Consider the following 7,421-nt stretch of genomic DNA (forward strand, 5'->3'; position numbering starts at 1 on the left):
AGAAGCTAATAGAACCAGGACACTTTGTCACAAGATATAACAGAAGCTAATTGAACCAGGACACTTTGTCACAAGATATAACAGAAGCTAATAGAACCAGGACACTTTGTCACAAGATATAACAGAAGCTAATAGAACCAGGACACTTTGTCACTAGATATAACAGAAGCTAATAGAACCAGGACACTTTGTCACAAGATATAACAGAAGCTAATAGAACCAGGACACTTTGTCACAAGATATAACAGAAGCTAATAGAACCAGGACACTTTGTCACAAGATATAACAGAAGCTAATAGAACCAGGACACTTTGTCCCAAGATATAACAGAAGCTAATAGAACCAGGACACTTTGTCCCAAGATATAACAGAAGCTAATTGAACCAGGACACTTTGTCACTAGATATAACAGAAGCTAATAGAACCAGGACACTTTGTCACAAGATATAACAGAAGCTAATTGAACCAGGACACTTTGTCACAAGATATAACAGAAGCTAATAGAACCAGGACACTTTGTCCCAAGATATAACAGAAGCTAATTGAACCAGGACACTTTGTCACAAGATATAACAGAAGCTAATAGAACCAGGACACTTTGTCCCAAGATATAACAGAAGCTAATTGAACCAGGACACTTTGTCCCAAGATATAACAGAAGCTAATTGAACCAGGACACTTTGTCACTAGATATAACAGAAGCTAATAGAACCAGGACACTTTGTCCCAAGATATAACAGAAGCTAATAGAACCAGGACACTTTGTCCCAAGATATAACAGAAGCTAATTGAACCAGGACACTTTGTCACAAGATATAACAGAATCTAATTGAACCAGGACACTTTGTCACAAGATATAACAGAAGCTAATAGAACCAGGACACTTTGTCACAAGATATAACAGAAGCTAATAGAACCAGGACACTTTGTCACAAGATATAACAGAAGCTAATAGAACCAGGACACTTTGTCACAAGATATAACAGAAGCTAATAGAACCAGGACACTTTGTCACAAGATATAACAGAAGCTAATTGAACCAGGAGACTTTGTCACAAGATATAACAGAAGCTAATAGAACCAGGACACTTTGTCACAAGATATAACAGAAGCTAATTGAACCAGGACACTTTGTCACTAGATATAACAGAAGCTACGAAGCCTGATTTCAGTTTGAACTCATCTTTGACCAAATGTGTAGCAGCAGTTTGCAATTGTATGGCAGAATAGCTGTGCACACAATCCTTATACCTCTTCATGGACTACAGTTGAACATTGTCTTGTTTTAGGGTGTGAACTGGTATGGTCTGATATGAATTACAGCAGATATTTTAACAATGCTGGTTATAAATATTGTTGACATTCATCCAAGGAGACCTTGACTTGCATTACACTCGCTGCAGAAAAACATTTTCATGAAATGACGTGACTTCTAGCTAGAGAAAATGATTCCTATAAACGTGCCCTGATACAAGCAAGAAACAAGTTATCGATGAAACAGATTGTGACATATCTGTTTGATAGTTCACACATTCTTCAGTCAGGGTTATCTTGTCATCTTTCTGACTAACCACAGTGGAACATTCTAGTCTTTAAGGACATTAACTGGCAGAACAGGTTTCAGCAACGTCTGGTGTCCTTGTTTTCAGGGAAGGTGTGACCATGGTCTTTGTACTGCCGTACCAAGGCAAAGAGCAGTTCCATGCATATCAACCATGACCACTGATCTGACCTATGACCCCTAAAATACCGATACTGCACTCGGCCCTTGTATGACCTTAAACAGCTGTATGGGTAATGCAAAAGCAAAGTAGAGTATCTAGAAATGTAACTGTGTTGATTAAAACATTTAGTTGTTTTTCTGTTTGATTTGAACAGTTTGAGTTCTAACTACATTCCAACTGTATTTAATGGTGTTTTGTATGTAGTTGTGTTTTCATGTTTTGACTGATGTATTGTAGTAACCCTCAAGCTGTTTTTAGCCATAATGTTATTTGCAATAATATGCTCAGTCCAAAACTTTGCACAGCCCACAGACATGTCTAGGAACTTTAGGTCGAGGGAACCCTCATCATGTGACGTTGGCACCTGTTTGGCTTTTGCAGAGAAGTCTCCCCTCTTGATCAGCATAGAACGGGGTCCCTAACAAACTGCATCACCTCTGTGGGGAGACGAAACTCATCAAGTCTTGTTTCATATGTATCTTTCAGTTGAACTAAAAACTCTGACATCACGGGAGTCATCTGTACTGATGAGGACTGGATATAGTTACTCACAGTAGGGAAATTGATCATTTTATTTCGGGCTCAAATCAGAGGAGAAAATAAATGTATTTTGAAAAGCAATAAAAAAATTTTAAAGCCAGTAACTGTTTAACCCCTCCCTTGTAGGCCCAAATTAAGTCCATTCAAGGGATTATAAAATGTCACTCAAACAAACCTCAGCTACAAAGTCCTCATCAACAATTTACACTAGTATGTGTTGGGTTTGTTGTGGCGGCAATCGAAGAGTAAAGCATTTACCGAGTCCTCCCTAAACTCACTCTTGAGTGCACTAGGCCTACCCTTACTTAGCTACCTAACATAATTTTGTAAAAGTAGATCATGATACTCAGCAGGCCACGAAACAAGCCATGTTGAAGGATAAATGTTGATCGGATAAAGTTTATGATAGCCATAATGGAGTCCATTGTTTAACTCACTGCTGAGTTTAGCCAAAGCACTCAGGCAGTGTAACAGTCTTATCTGCGGCGACAGAGCCAATAGGCAGACAGACTCTGTAACCCTGTTACCAGTCACAGTCAATCAGAGCTGCCATGTTACTGCTATTGATTGACAGCACTTAAAGGGGAATGGAAACACTTTAGGAAGGAAATAGAGTAAAGAGATGTATTCAATCCACGAATACTAAACATGTGCATTTAACATAAAAACATCTCTATGTTTAGTATTTTGATCTCCGACCAGGTTTATTTGAACGATGGTCACTCCATTTGAAATTGCCATAGTAATGACTGACGCCAGTGTGTCACCGGCAACAAGAAGTAGTAAATCAAACATGAACTGTATAGCGCCAGGCTGTATGAATTTGGCTCCAAAAAAATCCCTCGGTAAACTACCATCGGCTGCCCAAGAACCTAGAACTTTTGTAGAAGTGGCTCCATGTCTTGAAGAGGAAGGACGTGTCGGCCCGAGCTGGCAGGATGTGCAGACAGCATTTCACGGACTTCTCGATGAAGGGCACTTTTGATGCGGCAACTGGGAGTTTCCGAATGGAAAGAAGTCACAGGTCTACGTTGAAGCCCTCTGCTTGCACCTCCATTCGACATTAAAGGGTCATTTAGCTAGACTGACCATCATCAACATAATGCTGGCTTTGGAGAAAAAAATGCAATACATTTTTTTTTGTTGTTGACAAATCATACAACAGTCAATGCAATGAAGCAACTAAACAAAGCTAATAATCTGTTCTTTATTGTCAAACAGTTGTACAGACTAACAGACTACTAGTAGTTGAAGGTTATTTCTTTATTGTGATCCCCATCATCTGTTACACCCCAGCAAATACTCTTCCTGGAGTAACTATAAAGTTTCTCCGGGTATATTAGACATCTCTTTACAGGACAATGGAACAGGGGTGGTAGCAGAGGATGGACTTTTTGGTTTACGGAGGAAGTCGTCTGGATCAAGTTATGAGTCACCAAGACATGGGCAAAACATTTTGCAAACCAAGCTGATGTGGATGTTTCGTTTTGAAGCCCATATCATTTACAGAGGTAAAGTGATATGTGTGTATGTTTTGTTTGTTTCTCTTGTATTATGCCTGAATGTAATATTCACTACATTTTAAGGATAACAACATTGTTACCTTATGCACAAGTCAGAAGGGAATGGGAATGAAATCTAGAATCATCTGTTTGACTCAGTGGGCTGATAACAGATGTTGGTATTTGTATGTTATGTCTTTATTGGTGATCTCAGTCATGATGTTACAATGTTGGTATTGTGTATGTTGAATGTAATATTATTGGTGGTCTCAGTGGGCTGATAAAGTTTCTTGTGTATGTTGAATGTAATATTATTGGTGACAATGGGCTGATGGTTGGTATGTTGGTATTGTGTATGTTGAATGGAATATTATTGGTGGTCTCAGTGGGCTGATGGTTGGTATGTTGGTATTGTGTATGTTGAATGTAATATTATTGGTGGTCTCAGTGGGCTGATGGATGGATGTTGGTATTGTGTATGTTGAATGTAATATTATTGGTGGTCTCAGTGGGCTGATGGTTGGTATGTTGGTATTGTGTATGTTGAATGTAATATTATTTTGGTCTCAGTGGGCTGATTATTGGTATGTTGGTATTGTGTATGTTGAATGTAATATTATTGGTTGTCTCAGTGGGCTGATGGATTGGTATGTTGGTATTGTGTATGTTGAATGTAATATTATTGGTGGTCTCAGTGGGCTGATGGTTGGAGACGGTATGTTGGTATTGTGTATGTTGAATGTAATATTATTGGTGGTCTCAGTGGGCTGATGGTTGGTATGTTGGTATTGTGTATGTTGAATGTAATATTATTGGTGGTCTCAGTGGGCTGATGGTTGGTATGTTGGTATTGTGTATGTTGAATGTAATATTATTGGTGGTCTCAGTGGGCTGATGGTTGGTATGTTGGTATTGTGTATGTTGAATGTAATATTATTGGTGGTCTCAGTGGGCTGATGGTTGGTATGTTGGTATTGTGTATGTTGAATGTAATATTATTGGTTGTGTCATGCAACAGGTGATTAGGATTGTTAGATGAGCCCACTAAGTTCCTGATGAAGTCAACTGGTGAGTCTCTTTAGCAGCTAGTTCCATGGACACACTGATTTCAACGTCCTTCACCAAGGTCAGATGACTTTCAGTCAACAGTCTCTTGTGTGTCTTCACTCCGTAGCCCACATACTAGTCTGTCTCTGATGATGTCATTTAGAACAGCATTCAACTCAGTGTTCTGATAGTTTCTTTAATGCAACAGCAAACATTGGTACTGATTCTCCCTCTTCCTGTTGTCTCCTGTGGAACCTGAACCTTTTAGCATTAACTAGTGGGTCCTGTGAAACATGTCCTTTAAGTATCTCCACAATATCCCCATAAAACACGTAGGCACATTGTTGCCTTCATCAATGTCATTTACAAGAACAAAATATTTAAACTGTTCTGTATATGAGCTCCACTGCTCAAAACTTTCATCAAACTGTCCAATGGTCCTAAAAATGTCCAATAACATTCCTTCCTTTGTAAATTACGTTGTTTTCGCCTTCTGACATCCATCTCGAGTCCTTTTCTGCCGTCCATGACGATGTTCACTCTCTCTCTTAGCCAGCTCCACTATGCCCTTGCCTCTGCTAGTAGTACACTGAGCTAACATTATCCTGGACTGAACCACAGAAAATAACAGCTTAAACAGTAGTAGAAACAGACATCTTCCAGACAGAATAGTTCCTGTAGATTCAGACTTACTCATCACCAATCTGTTGTTATGTCTCGTGGGTTTCATTACCACGTCTGTATAACAATTTAATAATGATGAGACAGGAGACAGGAATCAGTTCAACCATTTATCTGGAACGTGATCATCTCAACACATACAAACACCCATGATGCTCTGCAGCACAACCCCCATATAAACAAATACATACATAAATAAGTAAATGGACACTAAACAAAACTCATCAAGAGGAATTTAAATGTTCAGTTCTGAAAGTTATGGCCATGGGATAGAGTCAGAAAGGTAATAGCTGGTTACAGAGGTGACATAACAAGCATAAGGTCCATTATAACACAGTGAAGTAGAAGCTAAAAGCAGACATGGACAGTGAAATGTTCAGGGGTCAAACACTTCAGGACTAGAAAAGGGCTGGAGACAGGACACATTCTATCAGACCTGACCAAGTTCATAGCAAAGTCCTGTCAGTTGTAGCAAATGTCCTTTGCCATAGCAAAGTCCTGTCCTGAGACACCCAAACAGAAGTTACAAAGTCCTGTCCTGAGACACCCAAACAGAAGTTGCCATAGCAAATGAGACACCCAAACAGAAGCCATAGCAAAGTCTGTCCTGAGACACCCAAACAGAAGTTGACATAGCAAAGTCCTGTCCTGAGACACCCAAACAGAAGTTGCCATAGCAAAGTCCTCAAACAGAAGTTGACATAGCAAAGTCCTGTCCTGAGACACCCAAACAGAAGTTGCCATGAAGTCCTGTCCTGAGACACCCAAACAGAAGTTGCCATAGCAAAGTCCTGTCCTGAGGAAGTCCTGTCCTACCCAAACAAACATAGAGTCATGAGACAGTTGCCATAGCAAAGTCCTGTCCTGAGACACCCAAACAGAAGTTGCCATAGCAAAGTCCTGAGACACCCAAACAGAAATCCTGTCCTGAGACACCCAAACAGAAGTTGCCATAGCAAAGTCCTGTCCTGAGACACCCAAACAGAAGTTGCCATAGCAAAGTCCTAGACACCCAAACAAAGGTAGCAAAGTCCTGTCCTGAGACACCCAAACAGAAGTTGCCATAGCTGGTTGACAGCAAAGTCCTGTCCTGAGACACCCAAACAGAAGTTGCCATAGCAAAGTCCTGTCCTCCATTATGAGACACAAACAGAAGTTGAAGCAAAGTCCTGTCCTGAGACACCCAAACAGAAGTTGACATAGCAAAGTCCTGTCCTGAGACACCCAAACAGAAGTTGCCATAGCAAAGTCCTGTCCTGAGACACCCAAACAGAAGTTGCCATAGCAGTCCTGTCCTGAGACACCCAAACAGAAGTTGACTAGTGAGACACCCAAACAGAAGTTGCCATAGCCTGAGACACCCAAACAGAAGTTGACATAGCAAAGTCCTGTCCTGAGACACCCACAGCAAAGTCCTGTCCTGAGACACCCAAACAGAAGATGCCATAGCAAAGTCCTGTCCTGAGACACCCAAACAGAAGTTGCCATAGCAAAGTCCTGTCCTGAGACACCCAAACAGAAGTTGCCATAGCAAAGTCCTGTCCTGAGACACCCAAACAGAAGTTGCCATAGCAAAGTCCTGTCCTGAGACACCCAAACAGAAGTTGCCATAGCAAAGTCCTGTCCTGAGACACCCAAACAGAAGTTGCCATAGCAAAGTCCTGTCCTGAGACACCCAAACAGAAGTTGACATAGCAAAGTCCTGTCCTGAGACACCCAAACAGAAGTTGCCATAGCAAAGTCCTGTCCTGAGACACCCAAACAGAAGTTGACATAGCAAAGTCCTGTCCTGAGACACCCAAACAGAAGTTGCCATAGCAAAGTCCTGTCCTGAGACACCCAAACAGAAGTTGCCATAGCAAAGTCCTGTCCTGAGACACCCAAACAGAAGTTGCCATAGCAAAGTCCTGTCCTGAGACACCCAAAC

At 40.8% G+C, this 7,421-nt stretch overlaps 1 protein-coding gene across 2 annotated transcripts in view; it reads right to left on the reverse strand.

Moving 5' to 3' along the window:
• LOC135536124 (NACHT, LRR and PYD domains-containing protein 3-like) overlaps positions 1 to 7,421 on the reverse strand; it is a 144,744-nt gene that overhangs the window by 66,231 nt on the left and 71,092 nt on the right. The window lies entirely within an intron of this gene.

The sequence above is a fragment of the Oncorhynchus masou genome, unplaced genomic scaffold (genome assembly GCF_036934945.1).
Source record: "Oncorhynchus masou masou isolate Uvic2021 unplaced genomic scaffold, UVic_Omas_1.1 unplaced_scaffold_560, whole genome shotgun sequence".
Classification (NCBI taxonomy): Eukaryota; Metazoa; Chordata; class Actinopteri; order Salmoniformes; family Salmonidae; genus Oncorhynchus; species Oncorhynchus masou.